At 36.2% G+C, this 24,364-nt stretch overlaps 1 pseudogene; it reads left to right on the forward strand.

The window, feature by feature from the left end:
* Positions 1 to 2,253: 2,253 nt before the first annotated feature.
* LOC116550640 lies at positions 2,254 to 3,845 on the forward strand (annotated as a pseudogene).
* The last annotated feature ends 20,519 nt before the right edge of the window (positions 3,846 to 24,364 follow it).

Here is a 24,364-nt window from a genome sequence, read left to right on the forward strand (position 1 = left end):
AGATTCCCATTTCATCAGTTTTCCAAACACCCTCTATTAACACCTAAAGCTTTTAGGTACTCAGTGCCTACTTAATGGATTCTACAATGATGCATCTTGTTTAATAAATGAAAATATATCTCTGCCTAAAGCCAAACAGATCAGAACAAAATGAATGTAATATTCTACCTTAAAAAAAGCAACACATAATTTTTTATGTGGTTTGTTTCCCTGTGTTGTATAGTATATATTAAAATGTGCAATATGTGAAACTCTATCCCTGAAATAACTATTATTTATTTCAAAAGAAAATTATTATAAGTGTGACTTTTAGTTAACACATAAAATCACATCAATAAATAGAAAATATTTTATTAGCTTTACTTTTTCTACCAAAAAAACTATTTTACTGGAAGTTCCTGAGGGTGAACCACTTATATAGCATTCTTTTATAAAGATTATTTTACCTTTTGGCTTCTTAACAACAAATATATCCTGAGTACCTATTCTTCACTGGGCAAAATTCTAAATGTTGGACATAAGTACACAAATGGGACAAACATTATTTCCTGGTCCCATGTAATGAGGAGTAATATACATTAAATATTTACACATATATTGTAAATCTATGTCACATAGGTACATGGATATATGTGTGTAGAAAAGGTAGGTATTTTGTGAAATTTTGTTTTAGGCATATGTGTATTTATGTGTGGTATATGTACTGATTGATGACACAAAATATCTTACGATGATGACAGTCAAAAACACACAAAATCTAATGATTGAGTAAATGACTGTGGCTAGAGAATGTTTTCAGGAACATAATCATGAAGATTAAAAATATTAATGATTTGAGGCAGCCACCAAATATTTTTAAGCAACAGGAATACTCAAATATTCATTTGTAAAACATCTTTTAAATGTTGTGTGGTGAATTAACAATTAGGAAACAGAACACAAGTAAAGACACCAATGAGGAGCTTGGCTGGGAATGACAGAAGCGAGGAGGGAACTCAGAGACAGAGAGGAGTGGACAAATTCCAGATACATTAGGAAGCTTGAGATGAAAAGACTTCGTTAGGAGACATACCAAAGTGTATACACACACACACACACACACACAGTCCGGAAAGAAAAGGAGAGAGGAAAGGAGAAAATTAGAAAGTAAAAGAGGAAAATGTGGTGTATCTCAAGCATCATCATACTTCCCATATTTGTTTAGGATGTATCATTATCAAAATCATGCAAAAAGGCCTCTGGTTACAGAGATGTAATCATTCCATATTCCACAGCTAATCATTAGCTATGGAAAAAGTACAGCAAGAGAAGCCATTTTATTTCTCTCAGAAATTACTTATTTTGAATCACAATGGAAAGTACCTGTCCCTCAACCCTAGGCAAAAATGGTGGCCACCACAGTTTTTGTTGTAGTCCTCTCCAACACAGACAAACCCACACAGTGAAAAATGTTGTTCCCAATAGGCTAGAGGGAAACAAAGGCAAGGTAAATAAACACTGTTGCTTCTACAGTTATTGATGTCCTTATTACAGACAATTGCATCACAACTCAGGAACATACTGGGCAAAGCCCAAAGCTACTTCTTTTCTATTACATTTAAAAAGAGAATTAAAAAAAAAAAAAGCAAGGACCCAGACCTTACTAACTGGAAAGAAGATGAGCATTAGGATTGATCACTCCAAGAATTGAGCCTAAAAGATATAAACCAGATCTTTCTCTTAAAGACAACCCACTGATTTTAGAATTTGAGATGAGAACACATTTGGGAAAATATAAGCATGCTAATCACTATAACAATTTTAATAAAAAGTAATACATGTGCAAAAATTCTGTCAATCATATATAACCAAACTATATGTGCCAGATGTTTTAGCCAAGAGGGTTACTAAATTTATTTGTTCATGGGTGGCTAAAATAAAGGCATGCTAGATAGTGATTCAGACTGGATTCTGGAGAGAAGCTCTCTGGTTTAATCTTCGGATTGGTTGTTTAACTTCAGGCAAGGTACTTCGTTTATCTAAGCTTAAGTTTCCTTATGCTTTTTCCATCACAATTTGTTGTGAGAACTTAACGAGGTTCAATCATAAAAATAGTAGAGTTTGGTACTTACTAAACAGTCAGTAACAGTTATTTTAGAAATATAGTTATTATTATTAAAAAAGAATATCACATTTGCTCATTCAACAAATATTTATCAAGAATCTACTACTAGAAATAAAGCTAATGTGATGGTTAATTTTACATGTCAACTTGATTGAGTTAAGAGATACCCAGATAGCTGGTAAAATATTATCTCTGGTGTGTCTGTGAAGGTGTTTCTTGAAGAGATTTTCATTTGAATCAGAAGACTAAGTAGAGAAGATCCGCCCTCACCAATGTGGATGTGGATCCAATCCTTTGTGGGCCCAGATAGAACAAAATAAGCAGCGGAAGGGAAGAATTTAGCTCTTTTCTTAAGCTGGGACATCCAGGTTATGCTGCCCTTGGACATCAGAGCTTGGCCTTTGGGCATGGATTTATACCAAGGAGGCCCCTGGTTCTTAACCGTTTGGCCTTAGACTAAGATTTACATAATCAGTCTCTCCAACTCAAGCTGAATTATAGCAATGACTTTCCTAGTTCTCCAGTTTGCAGATGAAAGATCATGGAGCTTCTTGGCCTCCACAAGTGTGTGATCCAGTTCCCATAATAAATTTCATTTTATCTTCTATTATCTATCTATGTTATTGATTGTATCTTATTGATTATATTTCTAAAGAAACTACTAATACAGCTCAAAAATATTTTTTCATTTTAAAAACATTTGGGCTGCAAGTGGAATGGTGCCTCTACTTTGTCCTCCAGCCAAGGCAACTACAACACAACCTCAGGCAAATTCAGTGGCCTCAGCTGTAAACAAAGCAGTGGGGGTACTCCCCACCAGGAGAATGCCAGTTTATCTCTTCCCAAGTCTTCACCATGGTGACCTATAGACAGACCTGAGCATGGCCAATGTGTATTCCTCCATCACATGCTGACCTAAGGCATCGCTGTCAGAGATACTTTCTATGAAGGATTTGGTTCAGAGTTACTGAAACTGGAGGAGAAAAAAAAAAAGTCATGCAGTGACATGGAATTCTCAACATCTGGTTCATTTAATACAGACACTGGTAAAATTACTGGGATTTTGGAGACTAAATATAAATGGTGTGATTATGGTCTGACTTTCTCAGAAAAGTGGAACACTCTGGAAACAGAACAGTCTGGGAACAGAAATCACAACTGAAGACCAGATTTGACGAGGTTTGAAACTGACATTAGATACTACCTTCTCACCAAACACAGGAGAAAAAAGTGACAAGATCAAGTCCTCTTATAAGCAGTATGTATACACTTTGGTTGTGATGTTGACTTTAATTTTGCAGGAGCTGAAACCCATGGTTTGGCTGTCTTTGGTAATGAGGCTGGCTTGCTGGGTACCAGATGACCTTTGATAGTGTCAAATCAAAGCTGACAAGGAATAACTTCACAGTGGGCTATATAGGACTGGAGACTTCCAACTACACACTAATGTCAATGATGGGACAGAATTTGGAGAATCAATTTATCAGAAAGTATGTGAAAATCTGGACACTTCAGTGCATCTTACTAGGATATCAGGTACCAACTGCACTGATTTTCACATTGCTGCTAAATATCGGTTCAATCTCACTGCTTCCATTTCTGCAAAAGTCAACAACTCTAGTTAACTGGAGTGAGCTGCATTCAGACATTGAGCCCAACAAATACTGTTGACTCTGGTAGACAGGAAGAGCGTTATGCAGGAGGCCACAAATTTGGGCTTGCCCTGGAGTTAGGAGCTTAATCCAGCTGAAAGAAACCTTCAGGATGTCGGAAGATTTGGCCTTAGTATATTTCCAGTGTGACCAGCAGGGCTCCCCACCACCCAACAAAAAAAGGTGATCAAAACTAAGAATGATCTAAACAAGAGCTGTATTTTAAATATTTGACGGTTACTTGATAGCTGCTTTATAGATGAACTGATTATCTGCCTAGATACCAATGTTGCAGATGCGCAGTCACATATGCATTATTTAAAGATACGTAGGCCAGGCCCAGTGGCTCATGCCTGTAATCCTAGCACTTTGGGAGGCCTAGGTGAGTGGATCACTTGGGGCCAGGAGTTCAAGACTAGCCTAATGAACATGGCGAAAACTTGTCTTTATTAAACTACAAAAATTAGCCAGGCGTGGTAGCATGTTACTGTAGTCCCAACTACTCGGGAGGCTGAGGCAAGAGAATTGCCTGAACTGGGGAGGTGGAGGTTGCAGTGAGCCGAGATCACACCACTACACTCCAGCCTGGGTGGCAAGAATGAGACTCTGTCTCTAATTAATAAATAAATAAGTAAAAAGATATCTAGGCCAAGCACAGTGGCTCACACCTGTAATCCCAGCACTTAGAGAGATTGAGGTGGGTGGATCATTTGAGGTCAGGAGTTGAAGGTGGCCTGACTTTAGTAGAGCCAGCCAGTCTCTACTAAAAATACAAAAATTAGCCAGACATGGTAGTGTGCACCTATAATCCAAACTACTCATGAGTGTGAGGCTGGAGAATTGCTTGAATCTGGGAGGCAGAGGTTGCAGTGAGCTGAGATTGTTCCACTGCACTCCAGCCTGGGCATCAGAGAGAGACTGTCTCAAAATAATAAAATAAAATAATAATAATAAAATAGATATTTATGAAAACTGTGCAAAAAAGTGTATTATTGGTGAGTGGCACATTTAACAGTTAAATGCACTCATACCTATATTCCCAGGGTTTTAGGAGGCTGAGGTGGAAGAATCACTTGAGGCCAGGAGTTCAAGACCAGCCAGGGCAATATAGTGAGACCCTGAATCTGCAAAAAAAAATTTTTTTTTGAGACAGAGTCTCACTCTGTCGCCCAGGCTGGAGTGCAGTGGTGCGATCTCAGCTCAACTGCAACCTCCACCTCCCAGATACAAGCAATTTTCCTGCCTCAGTCTCCCAAGTGGCTGGGATTACAGGCGTGTGCCACCATGTCCAGCTATTTTTTTTTTTTTTTTTTGTATTTTTAGTAGAGATGGGATTCACTTTGTTAGCCAGGATGGTCTTAATCTCCTGACCTCATGATCTGCCCACCTAGGCCTCCCAAAGTGCTGGGATTACAGGCATAAGCCACCATGCCTGGCCAAAAACTTTTTAATTTTTAAAAATTACCCTGGTGTGGTGGCATGTGCCTGGAGTCCCACCTACTGGAAAGGCTTAGGTGAGAGGATTGCTTGAGCCCAGGAGTTGAAGGCTGCAGTGAGCTATGATCATGCCACTGCACTCCAGCGTGGGCAACAGGTAAGTTTTCCATGTGTAAACTATTCTATGATACCAGCAGACTAAATAATATCATTTTTCTAAGTGATTTTTAAAATAAAATTTGTTCCAAATCAAAATTACAATAGCTAAATTCGTGGGTAGTCCAAAAGTTAACCACTTCTGGGGCTTTCTTTAATTCCTCTGAGACAATGCAAGATCATACAAACATCTCAGGTCTACATGGTCCAGGAGATAAGGAGTTTCATGGTCATCAAACTAAAGCTCCCATTGTTGGCAGAACCCCTCACCAAGATCCATTTGGAGGAAGAGTTGTCACTCATGTTGTACTAAGCTCCAACTTGGAGGCCATCAAAGTCAGGTACCTCTAACCTCTTGTTGGTTCTGCCATCTCTGCGATGCCCTATGTGAGCAGGTACACGTTGCTTCCAAGAACCAAAAACCTCTGTTCTCCATCAGCCCAGAGATATTTTTGTCCTTCACCCCAGCTTTGGTACTTTCATTTTTCATGTCTGGAAGATTTACCTGCTACTATTCTGTGGGAATATAGCTTAATTCTCATTCATGAATTAAGAAATTCAAAATCACATCCTGTTTGTAGTTTTCTACCAGGTGGCCCATTCTGTCCAGCAATCCCTTTGCTTTTTCCTTGTATGGGAACATAATGATGTTAACTTTTCCCGGAAGTGGAAGGAGATTTGACACCCACCCAAAAAATCCTATAAAGAAAAGAGAAATATCACACTTTTCTTCCTGAGAAGATAATAGTATTGAGCATTAAAACAGAAATTAAGTTTTAGAAAGTTGCTTCCAGTAATTTTTTTCTGCTAAAGTTGCTGTCTGTAATGCACATATGTGAATGGAAAACCTTATTTTAAAAAATAAGTTTTAATGTCTTTTGAAATGCCACATTTATATGTAAAATAAGATAGTTATGAGAATTTAGTAAAATAGTGTAAAAGAGTTTAGTTATATTAAAACATTAAATAAAATGTAAATAGCGGTATAGAACTATTGTTTTACTTCCTTATAATAAAGAAAATACAGTAACAGTTGAAAGGGCATTTTACCAAATCATTTTCCACAAATTTTCTGAAATGTATTAGATAAATTCCAATGTTAAAAGAGCCAAATGATTTGAAAGGAAAATTATTATGCTATATACATTTGAATATGAAAAATATATAATCACCTTTCAGGTTCAATTGTTCCTATTATTTTTTTAAAACTGACTGTGGATATCTGGGAGAACCTAAAAATAATTTACTTCAAAGTATATTTTAAGCTATAAATAATACATTATATATTCTGGTGTTTCCAGAGTGTATATAGATTGTACTGTTTGATCGATAATAGTAATAATAGCTAACCTTTATTGAATAATTGATATGTGTTGGGCAATGTTCTACATACTTTACATGTATTGAATTAATTGATTCTCACAAAAGTCCTACAAGGTTGGTTCTTTTTTGCTTTTTTTGACAGATGCAGATTGTGTTTGCAAAGCCAAGGAGGAGAGAAGAAGCATGAGGCACCTTGTTATGGCTAGAGAATCAAGTGTAATGGGCAATAGGGCACAAGATGAGGTCAATAGGCTATGAAGGAGGAAAGTCGTAAAAACCAAACAAGCATTCCTAATGCCTTTGGGCTTCATCTTGAGGGAGTTATAGAAAGATTTTAAGCAGAAGAGAAGCACAACCAGATTCACATGTTAGAAAGGCCACTTTTAATGTGATATGGATAAAAGACAGGACAGGGGAAACATAGAAGCAGAGCCACTGGATTTGAGAACTTACCTATTATAAAGCATCATTCACAGTGTATAACATAAATTATAGTTGAGTAGTCTATAGTTTATAAAATTGTCCTATAGGCATTACATCTTACTGCTATAACAGAGGTGGTTTCCAAGCCACAGGGAAGGAGAGCAAACCCAAACAGAGCCTGGCAGTCTGTCTGAATTGAAGAATCAGTGATTGCAGCTTGAAGACACCAAAGAAGCTCGCATTTGTAGAAGACATTACAGAGACAGGGAGGGAGAGAGAAAGAGAGAAAGAGAGAGAAAGAGAGAGAGAGAGATTTACAGAGGAGATCTTCTTCAGTCTTGAATTATGTCTATCATAATGTAAACGTTGAATCCCAACCCCTCATTTTATTGGAGCTACGGACTTTATAGAGGTAATTAAGTTTATAATGAGGGGATCAGGGTGTGGCCCTGACCCAATAGGATTAGTGTCCCTATAAAAGGTAGATGGGACACTAGAGATCTCTCGCTCTCTATCTGTCCCTTCTCCCTAACATGCACAAAGAAAACGTCACATGAACACACAGCAAGAAGGTGCTGTCTGCAAACCAGAAGGAGAACCACACCAGAAACGAACCATACTGGACCTTAATTGGACTCCCAGCCTGCAGAACTGTGAAGAAATAAATATCTATGGTATTTTCTTATGGCAATCTTACCTAATATTGCACCCAATAAAAAATTGCCAGGTATGTAGAAAAGTGGGTCCATATGACCATAAAATTAGAATAGAAACAAACCCATAAATGACAGTGACAGGGATTTTTAAATAAATAATTGTTTTAAAACAGGTGTTGCAAATATACTCAACATGCAGAAGAAGATAAAAGAAAGAGAAATATAAGCCTTATAACAAAAGAAATGATAACTATTTCAAAAGACACAAATGAGACTTCTAGAGATGAAATATCTTATACCTAAAATATATCTTATATTTAAAATATACACTGGATAAGATTAACAGCTGATTATACATTGCAGAAATAAAGGTGAGTAAAATTGAAGACATAATAATAAAAAATATTCAAAATAAAGCAAGCACAGAAAGGAAAAAGTCTGGAAACTAAAATGAACAGAAAATAAGTGACCCATGAGACAATTTGCAGAGTCTAACTTACATATAATTGGAGTACCAAAAAGAGAAGAGGTAGAAGAAACAAAAAACAAATTTTTGAAGAAAAGTTAAGAAAGTATCAAACTATAGATTCAAGCAGTTCAAAAAGTCCCAAGCAGAATGAAACTAAAGAAAAACACATTGAGACATAAAAAAATTAAATTGCTGACAACTACTGCTAAAGTTAACATTTTAAAAGCAGTCAGAAGAAAACAAAGACATATTACATACCAAAAAACAAAGATAAGAATTACCGCAAACTGCTCAGAAAGTTGTTAAAACATAATAAAGAAAAACCTTTAATATGCTGAATGAGAAAAAAAAAAACTGCCAACCTATAATTTTTTACCCAGTGAAAATTTCTTAAAAACTGACATGAAATTAAGACTTTTTTTCTTCCCGAAAAACAACCACTGAGGGAATTAACTCTCAATAGAACTGCACTACAAGAAATGTCACAGGACATCCTTTAGACAGAAGGAACATAAAATCAGACAAAAATCTGTAGCTGTACAAATGAATGAAGAGCACTGGAAATGGAAATAAAGTGGGTAAATGTAAACATTTTTTAACCCGTAAAACTAATTTTGTACTTTAAAAAATATATTGTGGTGTTTGTAGTACATAGAAAAATAAATTTGCCACAAATAGTAAAAATAATGGAAAGTTTAAAAATAGTAGTATATTCTTATAAGGTTCTTCCTGTACACATGAACTGTTACAATATTATTTGAAAAGGTACTATTATTGCAAGGTAAAGATGTATATTATAAACTCTAGAGTATCCAATAAAAATCAAAAAACTAAAACTAATAGGAAAAATAAAATAAATTTTAAAATAGTAATTAATCAAAAATAGAGACAGGAAAAAGAAAAAAGGAACAAGAATGGATGAGACAAGTAGAAAAAAATTGCAATATCATAAATAGAAATCCAACTATACTGAAAATCATAATACATTTAAATTGTCTGAACAGCTCAATTAAAACATTGAAAAAGCAGAACTTGTCAGATTGAATCAAAAAGCAATACCTAAGACATTATCTAGAAGAAACCTGCTTTAAATATCAAGACATTTAGTTTAAAAGCAAAAGGATTTTAAAAAGTACACAGAGCGAACATTTTTAAAAAGAAGCTAGAGTGCTCATATTTATATGAAACAAAGTAGAGTTTATAACAAAGAAATGTAACATAAATAGTACCAACTTTAAGTTATAAGATAAACAAGTTCAGCAAATCTAATAAACAGCTTTGATGGTAATTAGATGTGTTAACTGATTTCACTGTGGTAATCATTATACAAGGTACACATATATCAAATCATTGTGTTGTACACTTTGAATATTTATAATATTTGTCAATTAAATTTTTTAAAAGAATTATATTCATAATTTTGAAGGGGTTGATTCATCAGTATATATAAAAATCCTAAATGTGGATACACTAATACCAGAGCTTTAAAACTGATAGAAATTGAAAAAAAAAAAAAAAAAAACTACACATATCCAAAATTATAATTGAAGATATGAACATGTCACCCTCAGTAATTGATAGAAAAAGCAGGCAGAAAATTAGCAAGGGTATAAAAGGCATGAACAGAAGACTGACCAGTCTCAATAAATTTAAGAAAACTGAAAGTTTTCTTATATGAAGTTCTGTGATCACTAAAGAATTAATATAAAAATCAATAATATTTGGAAAATCCTCACATCTGGATATTAAATAACACATCTATAAATAAACCATAGGTAAAAGAACAAATTAAAGAAAATTTAAGCTAAGTGAAAACATACTCTATAAAATTTGTAGAATGCAGTTAAAGCCGTGCTTTAAGGGAACTATATAGCATTAATAAAGATCTAAAATCAATGTTCTAAGATTTCACTTTAAGAAACAAAAATAGAAAAACAAATTGAACTCAAAGTACGTAGAAGAAAGAAAATAAAGCTGAGTGAAAAAATCAAGAAAAAAAAGTAAATCAAAGAAACTAAAATCTAGTTCTTTGAACAGAGAAAAAAATTGCTAAGCCATAAATTGGACTAATTAGGAAATAAAGAAAACGTAAATAGCCAATATCAATAATGAAAAAAATTGATATAAATACAGATTTTACAGACATTAAAATGATTAAAAGGTAATATCATGAGCATATTATACGCTTATCAACATCTTGAAAGTAATGGGCTAACTCCCTGAAATATATAAACTGACAAAAGATTCCTCAACAAAGAACAAATAACTGGATAGATAGCCTTATAATGACTAAACAAATTGAATTCATAATTGATATTCTCTTCATAAGAAAGCTCCATGCCTAGATGACACTGGTGAATTCTACTAAACATATAAGGAACAAATAATATTAATTTTGCACACATGCTTCCAAAAAATAGAAAAAAAAATACTTCACAACATACTTTGTCAGTTCAAATTACCTCATTTGAAAACCAGAGGGCTGGCAAGATGGCTGAACAGGAATAGCTCCAGCCTGTAGCTCCCAGCAAGATCAACGCAGAAGATGGGTGATTTCTGCATTTTCAACCAGCTCATCTCACTGGGACTCGGTAGACAGTGGGTATAGCCCACAGAGGATGAGCCAAAGCAGGCTGGGGCGTCACCTCACCCTGGAAATGCAAAAGGTCCCGAAATTCCCTCCCCTAGCCAAGGGAAGCCTTGAGAAACTCTGCCGTGAGAAACGGTATATCCTGGCCTAGATACTACGCTTTTCCCATAATCTTCGCAACCCACAGACCAGGAGATTCCTTCGGGTGCCTACAACACCAGGACCATGGGTTTCAAGCACAAAACTGGGTGGCTGTTTGGGCAGACACTGAGCTAGCTGCCGTTTTTTTGTACACCGCAGTGGTGCCTGGAACGCCAGCAGACAGAACCGTTCACTCACCTGCAAAGCGGACGGAAGCCACGGAGCCAAGTGGTCTAGCTCAGCGGTTGACAACCCCCTAGAGCCCAGCAAGCTAAGAAATTCTTGAAATTCTCGCTGCCAGCACAGCGGTCGGAAGTTGACGTGGCACGCTCGAGCTTGGCGGAGGGAGGAGCCTCCGCCATTACTGAGTCACCAGAAGGCAATTTTCCCTTCACAGTGTAAACAAAACCTCCTGGATGGCCGGGCGCGGTGCCTCACGCCTATAATCCCAGCACTCTGGGAGGCCGAGGCGGGTGGATCGCGAGGTCAAGAGATCGAGACCATCCGGTCAACATGGTGAAACCCCGTCTCTACTAAAAATACAAAAATTAGCTGGGCATGGTGGCGCGTGCCTGTAATCCCAGCTACTCAGGAGGCTGAGGCAGGAGAATTGCCTGAACCCAGGAGGCGGAGGTTGCGGTGAGCCGAGATCGCGCCATTGCACTCCAGCCTGGGAAACAAGAGCCAAACTCTGTCTCAAAAAAAAAAAAAAATAAAAGAAAAAAACCCGGAAGCTCGCGGAAGCCTGGCAGAGGGAGGGGAGTCCACCATCACTCAGGCTTGAGAAGGCAATTTTCCCTTCACAGTGTAAACAAAGCCTCCTGGACGTTCCAGCTGGGTGGAGCCCACCGCAGCTCAGCAAAATAGCTGTAGCCCGACTTTCTCTCTAGTTTCCTTCTCTCTGGACAGGGCATCTCTGAAAGAAAGGCAGCAGCCTCAGTCAGGAGCTTATAGATAAAACTCCCATCTCCCTGGGACAGAGCACCTGGGAAAAGGGGCAGCTGTAGACGCAGCTTCAGCAGATTTAAACTTCCTGCCTACTGGCTCTAAAAGAGCCAGTGGATCTCCCAGAACAGTGCTGGTGCTTTTCTAAGAGACAGACTGCCTCCTTAAGTGGGTCCCTGACCCCCATGCCTCCTCTCTGGGAGACCACCTTTCAGCAGGAGTCCACAGACACCTCATATAGGAGAGCTCCAGCTGGCATCTGGTGGGTGTCCTTTTGGGATGAAACTTCCAGAGGAAAGAGCAGACAGCTGTTCTCTGCTATTCTGCATCCTTCACTGGTGATACCCAGACAAACAGGATCAGGAGTGAACCTCCTGCAAACTCCTGCAAACCTGCAGGAGAGGGCCCTGACTGTTAGAAGGAAAACTGATAAACAGAAAGCAGTAGAATCAACATCAACAAAAAGGATGCCCGCACAAAACCTCATCAAAAGATCACCAACACCAAAGATCAAAAGTGGATGAATCCATGAAGATGAGGAACTGCCAGTGCAAAAGGCTGAAAAATTCCAAAAACCAGAACACCTCTTCTCCTGCAATGGATCACAACTCCCTGCCAGCAAGGAACAAAACTGGACAGAGAATGAGTTTGACAAATTGACAAAAGTAGGCTTCACAAGGTGGATAATAACAAACTCCTCTGAGCTAAAGGAGCATGTTCTCACCCAATGCAAGGAAAATAAGAACCTTGAAAAAAGGTTAAAAGAATTGTTAACTAAAATAGCCAATTTAGAGACAAACATAAATGACCGGATGGAGCTGAAAAACACAGCAAGAGAACTTTGCGAAGCATATCCAAGTATTATGGCTGAATTAAACAAGCAGAAAAAAAGGATATCAGAGGTTGAAGATCAACTCAATGAAATACAGCATGAAGACAAGATTAGACAAAAAAGAATGAAAAGAAATGAACAAAGCCTCCAAGATATATTGAACTGTTTGAAAAGACCAAACCTATGTTTGATTGGTGTAACTGAAAGTGACAGGGACAATGGAACCAAGTTGGAAAACACTCTTCAGAATATTATCCAGGAGGACTTCCCCAACGTAGCAAGACAGGCCAACATTCAAATTTAGGAAATACAGAAAACACAACAAAGATATTCCTCAAGAAGAGTACCCTCAAGAGACATAATCGTCAGATTCACCAAGATTGAAATGAAGGAAAAAATGTTAAGAGCAACCAGAGAGAAAGGTCCACAAAGGGAAGCCCATCAGACTAACAACGGATCTCTCTGCAGAAACCCTACAAGTCAGAAGGGAGGAGGCAATATTCAACATTCTTAAAGAAAATAATTGTACACTCAGAAAGCTTCATAAGTGAAGGAGAAATAAAAGTCTTTACAGACAAGAAAATGCTGAGATTTTGTCAACACCAGACCTGCCTTACAAGAGCTCCTAAAGGAAGCACTAAATATGGAAAGGAAAAACCAGTACCAGCCACTGCAAAAACATACCAAATTATAAAGACAATCAACATTATGAAGATAACTGGCAAAATAACCAGCTAGCATCATGATAACAGGATCAACTTCATACATAAAAATATTAACCTTAAATGTAAAAGGACTAAATGCCCCAATTAAAAGACACAGACTGACAAATTGAATAGAGTCAAGACCCACTGGGGTGCTGTATTCAGGAGACACATGTCACGTGCAAAGACACACATAGCCTCAAAATAAAGGGATGGAGAAAGATTTACCAAGCAAATGGAAAGAAAAAAAAAGCAGGAGTACAATCCTAGTCTCTGATAAAACTGACTTTAAACCAACAAAGATCAAAAAAGACACAGAAGGGCATTCCATAATGGTAAAGGAATCAATGCAACAAGAAGAACTAACTATCCTAAATATATATGCAACCAATATAGGAGCACCCAGATTCATGAAGCAAGTTCTTAATGACCTACAAAGAGACTTAGACTCCCACACAATAGTAGTGGGAGACTTTAACACCCCACTGTCAATATTAGACAGATCAATGAGACAGAAAATTAACAAGGATATTCAGGACTTGAACTTGGCTCTGGACCAAGCGGACCTAATAGATATCTACAGAACTCTCCACCCCCAAATCCACTGAATATACATTCTTCTCAGCACCACATCACACATATTCTAAAACTGGCCACATAATTGCAAGTAAAACACTCCTCAGCAAATGCAAAAGAATGGAAATCATAACAACAGTCTCTCAGACCACAGTTCAATCAAATTAGAACTCAGGATTAAGAATCTCACTCAAAACCACACAACTACATGGAAACTGAACAACCTGCTCCTGAATGACTACTGGGTAAATAACAAAACTAAGGAGAAACAAACAAGTTCTTTGAAACAAAAGAGAACAAAGACACAATGTACCAAAATCTCTGGTACACAGCTAAAGCACTGTTTAGAGGGAAACTTATAACACTAAATGCCCACAGGAGAAGGTGGGAAATATACAAAATTGACAATCTAACATCGCAGTTAAAAGAGCTATAGAAGCAAAAGCAAAAGAATTCAAAAGCTAGCAGATGACAAAAAATAAGTGAAATCAGAACAGAACTGAAGGAGATAGAGACATGCAAAACCCTTCAACAAATCAATGAATTGAGGAGCTGGTTTTTGAAAAGACTAACAAAATACATAGACACTAGCCAGACTAATAAAGAAGAAAAGAGAGAAGAATCAAATAGACACAATAAAAAATAATAAAAGGGATATCACCACTTATCCCACAGACATACAAACTACTATCAAAAAATACTATAAACACCTCTATGCAAATAAGCTAGAAAATGTAGACGAAATGGATAAATTCCGAAACACATATGCCCTCCCAAGACTAAATCAGGAAGAATTTGGATTCCTGAATAGATAAATAACAAGTTCTGATATTGAGGCAGTATAGCCTACCAAACAAAAAAAGCCCAGGACCAGGTTGATTCACAGCCTATTTCTATCAGAGGAACAAAGAACAGCTGGTACCATTCCTTCTGAAAGTATTCCAAACAATAGAAAAAGAGGGAATCCTCCCTAACTCATTTTATGAAGTCAGCATCATCTTGATACCAAAGCCTGGCAGAGGCACACACAAAAAAGGAAGTTTCAGGCCAATAACCCTAATGAACATCAATGTGAAAATCCTCAATAAAATAATAGCAAACTCAATCCAGCAACACATCAAAAGTTTTATCCATCATGATCAAGTCAGCTTCATCCCTGGAACGCAAGGCTGATTCAACATATACACACCAATAAACATAATCCATTATATAAAAAGAACCAATGACAGAAACCATATGATTACCTCAATAGAGGTAGAAAAGGCCAGCAATAAAATTCAACAGTGCTTCATGCTAAAAACTCTCAATAAACTAGGTACTGATGGAACATATCTCAAAATAATAAGAGCTATTTATGACAAATCCACAGCCAATATCATACTGAATAGGCAAAAACTGAAAGCATTCCCTTTGAAAACCAGTGCAGGACAAGGATGCCCTCTCTCACCACTCCTACTCAACACAGTATTGAAAGTTCTGGCCAGGGCAATTAGGCAAGAGAAAGAAATAAATTATATTAAAATAGGAAAAGAAGACATCAAATTATCTCTGGAGCTGACATGATTGTATATTTAGAAAACCCCATCCTCTCAGCCTCAAATCTCTTTAAGCTCATAAGCAACTACAGCAAAGTCTCAGGATACAAAATCAATGTGCAAAAATCACAAGCATTTCTATGCACCAATAACAGACAAACAGAGAGCCAAATCATGAGTCAACTCCCATTCATAATTGCTACAAAGAGAATAAAATACCTAGAATAAAAACTACAAAAAATGTGAAGGACCTTTTCAAGGAGAGATACAAACCACTACTCAAGGAAATTAGAAAGGACACAAACAAATGAAAAAAAACATTTCATGCTCATTGATAGGGAGAATCCATATCATGCAAATGGCCATACTGCCCCAAGTAATTTATAGATTCAGTGCTATTCCCATCAAGCTATCATTGACTTCCTTGACAGAATTAGAAAAAAACTACTTTGAATTTCATATAGAACTTTAAAAAAAGAGCTCATATAGCCAAGACCATCCTAAACAAAAAGAAGAAAGCTGGAGGCATTACGCTATATGACATCAAACTACACTATAACGCTACAGTAACCAAAACAGCATGTTACTGGTAACAAAACAGATATATCAACAAATGGAACAGAATATAGGCCTCAGATGTAACAGCACACATCTACAACCATCTGATCATTGTCAAACCTGACAGAAATAAGCAAAGGGGAAAGGATTCCCTATTTAAAAATTGGTGTTGGGAAAATTGGCTAACCATATGCAGAAGGCCAAAACTGGACCCCTTCCTTACATCTTATACAAAAATTAACTCAACATGGATTAAGGACTTAAACATAAGACTGAAAACTATAAAAACCCTAGAAGAAAACCTAGGCAATACCATTCAGGTCAGAGACATGGACAAAGACTTCATGATTAAAACACCAAAAGCAACTGGAACAAAAGTCAAAATTGACAAATGAGATCTAATTAAACAAAAGAGCTTCTGCACAATGAAAGAAACTATTAACAGAGTGAACAGGCCACCTACAGAATGGGTTAAAATTTTTGCAATTTATCCATCTGACAAAGGATTAATATTCAGAATCTACAAAGAACTTAAACAAATTTACAAGAACAAACAAACAAACAACCCCATCAAAAAGTGGGCAAAGGATATGAACAGACACTTCTCAAAAGAAGACATTTATGCAGCCACTAAACATATGAAGAAAAGCTCATCATCACTGGTCATTAGAGAAATGCAAATCAAAACCAAAATGAGATACCATCTCATGCTAGTTAAAATGGTGATCATTAAAAAGTCAGGAAAGAACAGATGCTGGAGAGAATGTGGAGAAATAGGAATACTTTTACACTGTTGGTAGGAGTGTAAATTAGTTCAACCATTGTGGAAGACAGTGTGGCAATTCCTCAAGGATCTAGAACTAGAAATGCCATTTTACCTGGCAATCTCATTACCGAGCATATACCCAATGGATTATAAATCATTCTACTCGAAAGAAACGTGCACACGTATGTTTATTGCACCATTCACAAAAGCGAACACTTGGAACCAACCCAAATACCCATCGATGATAGACTGGATAAAGCAAATTTGGCACATATACATGAAATACTATGTAGCCATAAAAAGGATGAGTTCATGTCCTTTGAAGGGACACAGATGAAGCTGGAAACCATCATTCTCAGCGAACTAACACAGGGTCAGAAAACCAAACTCCACATGTTCTCACCCATAAGTGGAAGTTGAACAATGAGAACACACAAATGCAGGAAGTGGAACATCACACACTAGGGCCTGTTGGGGGTGAGGATTACAGGAGGGATAACATTAGGAGAAATACCTAATGTAGATGACGGGTTGATGGGTGCGGCAAACCACCATGGCACATGTGTACCTGTGTAACAAACCTGCATGTTCAGCACATGTATCCCAGAACTTAAAGTATAAGAAAAAAAAGAAAACCAAACAAGGCAATATTTGAATAAATAAATACATATGTACATATTTACATGAAACAGACCCTAAGTCTCCTAAACATAGTTGCAAGAATCCCAAACAAAATTTTAGTAAACAATATCCAAAAATGCAAAAAATGAAAAAAACAGCACATTATCTCCACCCTATGAAGGTTGATTTAATATCCTGTAATCAAAATAATCTACCATATTATATATAAAAAAGAAAAAGCATATGCTCATCTCAACAGATAAAAAATAAAGCATTTGATAAATTCAATCATAATAAAATTTACCTGCAAACTATGAATAGAAAGCATCTTCCTCAACCTTATAAAAATATCTACCAAAAATGACGAACATCATTTTTGTGAAAGACCGATTTCCTCTAAGATCATTGGCAATGTAAAGATGTTTGTTCTTATCATTTCTTTCAAAATTATATTGGGAGTCCCAATTAGTGCAATAAGGCAAAAATAATATTTTAAAAAGTAAGATAAATAAAATGTCATATTGTTGGAAAGGAAAAAAGAAACTGACATTATTTACAGATGAGATTATCATTTATGTAGAAAATCCAGGAAACCTATAAAAAGTGTTACTGGAACTGAGTGTAATAAAGCCATAGAATTCAAAATGAAAACACATAAATCAATTATGTTTCTATATACTAGTAAGTCTCAACTAAATATTTAAATTAAAATGTCTTTTAAAATTGAATGAACAAACATGAAGCATATAGGGATAGTATACTTATTTAACTTTATGCTAGACCTATATCTTAAAATCTCCAAAATATTGCTTGGTGGGAGTAAAGGACAGCTACAATTTAAAAAAAAGGAAAAAAAAAAATTGAGAGGGATATCACGTCCATGAGTTATAAGATACAACACCAGAAAAGGTTTTAACATTCTCCATATATATCCATAGCTTTAAGAAATCCCAATGTAAAATTCAGCAAACATTTATGCAGAAATTAACAAGGTGATTCTAAAATTAAATGTCAAGGCATAGATCCAAAATAGACTTTTTTTTTTTTTTTCCTGAGATGGAATCTCGCTCTGTCTCCCAGGCTGGAGTGCAATTGCAGTCTCGGCTCACTGCAACCTTCACCACCTGGGTTCAAGCAATTCTCCTGCCTCAGCCTCCCTACTAGCTGTGGTTACAGGTGCCCGCCACTATACCCAGCTAATTTTTGTATTTTTAGTAGAGACAGGGCTTTATCATGTTAGTCAGGCTGGTTTCAAACTCCTGACCTCAGGTGATCCGCCTGCCTCGGCCTCCCAAAGTACTGGGATTACAAGCGTGAGCCACCACGCCTGGCCAATTTTTTAAAAGGACAATATTGGTAAATTTACACCACTTGATTCTAAGATGTATTATAAAGCTAGAATTATCAAAGCAATGTGGTGTAACAATTGACATAAGATCAATACAATCGAATGGGTAGTCTGAAGATATTATCAACTTATTTAATTACTTTTATTTTATTTTTTTATTTTTTGAGACAGGGTCTCACTCTCTGTCCCAGGCTGGAGTGCAGAGGTGTCATCTTGGCTCACTGCAGCCTCTCCCTCCCAGGTTGGTTCAAGCGATTCTCATGCTTCAGCCTCCTGAGTAGCTGAGATTACAGACATGTACCACCAGCCTGGCTAATTTTTGTATTTTTAATAGAGACAGGATTTCACCATGTTGGCCAGGCTGGCCTTGAACTCCTGACTTCAAGTGATCTTCCTGCCTCAGCTTCCCATCAATTTATTTTTTTTTAAAGATACCTAGGTTATTCAACAAGGAACACAAAGCCACTTCAATAAAAAGAACTCTAATGCGTACACACCAGGGCCTGTTGGGAGGTGGGGGGCTAGGGGAGGGATCGCATTAGGAGAAATACCTAATGTAGATGACAGGTTGATTGGTGGTTTGCTGCACCCTCTGCACTTCAGCCTGGGCAACAGAGTGAGACCCTGTCTCAAAAAATAAAATATAAAATAAGAATAAATAAATATATTGATAATATCTGTGGACTACCTATTCTATTGTATTGATCTTATGTCAATTGTTACACCACATTGCTTTGATAATTCTAGCTTTATAATACATTTTAGAATAAAGTGGTGTAAATTTTTCAATATTGTCCTTTTAAAAAATTAAGTCTATTTTGGCTGTATGCCTTGCCACTCAATGGCAACCCATCAATGTTCAAATCAAATGAACATTGACCCCGACTTCACATCATATACATAAATTAACTTGAAATGGTTCATAGAACAAAACATAATAGATTATATAATATGTAGAAGAAAATATAAGAGAAGGTCTTGGTGATATTGGCTTAGACAAAGAATCTTTGGACAGGACATAAAAAGAGAAAATTATGAAATATCAATTGTTAAATTGGACATCATCAATATTAAAGGTTTTCATTTTAAAAAAAAACACTGTTAAGGTAATAAAAAGGCATGTCACAGACTCAGAACAACATCTGCAGACATATATATGACAAAGGATTTAGATCATATGTAAAGAATTCTTAAAACTGAACAGAAAGAAAAAAGATCCAGTAAAAATGAGTATCCTAAAGAAGAAACATGAATGGACAATAAGCACAAGAAAACATGCTGAAAGTATTAGTCCTAAGAGAATCCAAATTAAAGCTACAATGAGCTACCACTACATACCCATTTTAGAAAGGATATATTTTTTTAATGGTCTGTGAGGTTGTGGAGCAAGTGGTATGTGGCTGAGGGAATTGCAAACGGTAGAGTCAATTTAAAGAAAAGATACCTTGTAAGTTACTTAAAAAGTTAAGCATGAACTTAACCTGCAACCCAGCAATACCATTTCTATATAATTATTTATGATAAATAAGAATTTTATCCACAGAAGTCTTATACTTTAATATTCACAGAACTTTATACATAACAGTCCCAAACTGGAAACAATCTCAATGTCCATCCACCTGTCACACATGCAGTTAATCCAGGATACTACTCAGCAATAAATCAAATGAACTACCAATACCCTCAAGGATCTGAATAAATCTCAAAAGTATTATGCTAAGTAGAAAAAGCCAGACACAAGAGTCTAAATACTGTATGATTCTGTTTACATGAAATTCCAGAAAATGCAAAACTGTAATGACAGAATACAAATCAGTCGTTGAGGAAGCTGAGGGTAGGTGGTGCCGACTGACCAGAAAGGAACTCAAGGGAATTTTTCAAGGTGATGGAAATGTTTCCCTTCTTGATTATGATGTTGGCTACATGACTATATGTATTTGCTGAGGATGCAAACTGTAGACTTAAAATTATTTTATTATGCATAAACATAAAAATAGAGCTGATTTTCAAGATATTTACCAAGACAATTCTATTTAATCCTTGCAGTCCCTTTATAGGTTAAATTATTGTCATTACATAATTAGAGAAGCAAGGTTTAACCTTGCTTATATGGCCGCTAAGTGATGAAAACAGTGCTATTCCCTTAAATATGCTTCTCACTCTTGCACTGTAATCTAAATCAAATGCTTAAGTTAATGCCATCTATATCCATTGATATAAGGAGCCAAATAAAGACCAGTGATTCAATTAAGCCCTAACTCTAATGTCCTCCTTCTTCAATAAAACATATTAGCTCTACCTTCTTAATCATTTTGCATCATTTACATGCAAATAAAAATATATATATGTATAGATAGTAAGTTCCAGGAAATTGGTACAATACACAAAAAATATGTTGCAATCTTTCCAATTTCTCTAATTTTGCTACAAATATGATCTGTACAAAGATTTCCTCTCTTTTTTCTTTCAATTTCATATTTGATAAATTTTAAAAATTTTGTTTGGCTTTTTCTTTTCATACAAATCAGAAATGTGTATTAATTATTTTCTGAAGTATAAAACAAAGGGAATAATTTTCCTTTCCTGTAAATCCAGTTAAGCTTATTAAAGGATGACATAGGAATGTTTTAGCACACACATAAAAAAATGGAATTTGTTTGTAACATGATATTCCTTCCTAGTTTCCATAAACAGGCCAATAAAAGATATTTTTTAGCATTTTTAACATTTGCCCCATACATTCCATTTTTAGAATTACTTTTCTGAAGTTAACCTGTCAATCTAAGGTATTCACCTCTTTGAAGAGCAGGCTACTTGCTTCCCAGGAAGCCTAAGTTGTACTGTTATCTGAAGTGTCAGAGCAAAGAATTTCATAGGGAGACAGCTGTAGAATCCATTTCAGAGCTCCTTGATCTCTGGATTGGAGTGTACACATACACCTCTAAATTGTCTAAAGGGAAATGTAGAGTTTACTTTGGGAATATCTAAAGGTAATTTGTTCTGATAAAGGTGGTATTGGGAGACTGTTAGTCCAAGAGATAATGTCTATTTAATGTGGGTAAAGTGCTGACATGTTAAACTTCAACCCAAATTTGTTTTGACAAATATTTGCTCAACATATGCTATTATACAGAAACCACATAAAACTATGTTTATCAAAGAGTACATCTCATTGGGGACAAATGCTAAAATACGTAAAAATAAGATGATATGATGTCTGGATTTACTTCAAAATAATATGGGGGAAAACAGATAGGGGTATGGATAGGACAGAGCTCACCATTGGTTGATGTCATGATTTTCCAACCATGTGGAACTATGAGTCCATTAAACCTCTTTCCTTTAGAAATTACCAAATCTCAGGTATGTCTTTTTAGCAGCATTAGATGGACTAATACGCTATTCAAAGAATAAGCTGTCCTCAGTGGGATCTAACCAACTTAGGGGACTTAACAAGAGACTGCCCTTTAAGGGGAGATCTGTGTACAACTACAGCAATTGACTCAACCAGTTCTTCTTTCCTGGGGAGTGTAAAGAAATGGTATCCAAAAAGAGGAGCAGGGGCAACTTCTGGGAGGCTCACTGTTGGCATGAGGGTACCAGAGCTGTTGGGTTCCAGGAGGATCTGCTGAATCCCAAAGGAAGGTTTTTCTCTGTGCCTCCACGAAGTTGCTACACCTTTAATCTTAGCGTTATGAAGCAGCTTCCTGAGACACCTCATGTCCCTAGTTATCTGTATCACAAATTCCCATCACCTAATATAACTTGAAAGCATTTCCTCTTGGCAAAGTTAAGGGTATACACAATGCAGACTACTAGCATCATTGGAATTTCATTGCTGTGGAAGGGAGTGGGTGTTATGGGATAGAAAACTGAGTGACCAGGTCACTGTAAATTTTGGGTTAAAAATTAGCTTTCCAGCGAAGCTGTAAAATCAAGACTATATGAATAATAAATTTAGATGCTCATGGAAATGTGTTCATTTGAAACTTATGCAATTTTTTAAAATTCCTATGATCAGAGCAAGTAATATTTTACAAGGCAACATAAAGACTGGACTAACCAATAGTTCCATAATGTCTTCAAAACAGGACACCAAGTGAAAATTCAGAGGTTGAAAAAGAATTTTAAAGTTTAAAATATAAGACAATAGAATTCTAAAATTTGTGAGCATGTGCTCTTAAATACTAGACTGAAGATTGTCAAGATCAGAGATTTGATCTACTGCCATCTAGTGGAAGTTAAATTTATATTAATTTATTAGTGGCTGACAAAAAGATGCAAAACCAAAACAAAAAAATACCAGTCTAATTTTCAAACTCTAAGCATTGCAAGCAATTATCTACTCTAGTGGCTTTAGTATCATGGAGTTCTGAGGCTATAACCAGGGCATCTCAGGCACCACCTAAAGTGCATGAGGAGTAAAGCGATATAGCTCTGAGGTCTCAACTCTAATCCGAACAGGGTTGTTGCACTTTCTAAAAATATTTTGGGATTCTGAGCCAATTTTATTTAGGAAAGAATTCTACTTTTTTAAAAAGTTGTTGAAAGTCCTGATCTGGTCTCTTGTCCTTCATATAAATTGATAAACCAATAAACACTGGTTTTCTAGTGTCACACAAATGACTAGGGGCATAGCTAGCAATAGATATGAAATCATCCAATTCCTATTCTTATTGAAATAATTTTGGAGTAGCAAATAGACTTCAAGTCCAGTGATCTTTGTGCAATAGCACAAAGAACCTATTTCCTTTAAAAATAGATTGTTTCTTTGATCGTTATTTAAAATAACTTGACCCTACTATCTCCCCTGCACCATTAGAAACCTGAATGGGAACCGAATCTCAGAATAAATAAATGGAAATGATATCATGAGTGTAAATGGTAATTATATTATGTCAGAAATACCTTTAGAGTTAGTTTAGAGCTCCCTGAAAATAACAATTAAAAAGTAGCTTATAAAAGGTATTTCCTCTCTTCTCTAAATTTATGCAATTTTAAAGGTGGACAAAGTAGTTTTGGGAAAAAAACTATCATTTTTTTTAACATCACTTTATGTTTTATAAAACATAAAACTATCAATTCTGCTGGAATACAAAGAAGTATACTACTTGTCCCAAGTGAGTTTTAGTCTTTCCCCAGCTCTCCTGACTTTCTGTCCAGCAACAGAATGAGTTAAGTAAGAGATGCAAGAGGAAACAGGTTTATTTATGGGAGGTGGCTATTATTGTTTTCCTCATCTGCTTGCTTAGGATGAGTGAAAGTTGGTCATTTTTGAATGCTGCGAGGGAGGAGCTGGTTGAAAGGAAGGTGATGGTACAAGAGAAGGATCATCGATGGAACAAATTCCCTGAGGATTTAAGAGAGAATATAACGCAGAATCTGTGTGGAGGGAAGGGATACTACTTCTCAGGACCAAGAAAGGTCATCTGCATCTATGACAGCATTGCCACTTTGATATAACTCACTTCAGTGTACCACAAAACATTTTTATGAAATGACATTGACATATTCATATTTACTTCTAC

This window comes from Sapajus apella, unplaced genomic scaffold (assembly GCF_009761245.1).
Source record: "Sapajus apella isolate SASKATOON/1434 unplaced genomic scaffold, GSC_monkey_1.0 scaffold8, whole genome shotgun sequence".
NCBI classification, from domain to species: Eukaryota; Metazoa; Chordata; class Mammalia; order Primates; family Cebidae; genus Sapajus; species Sapajus apella.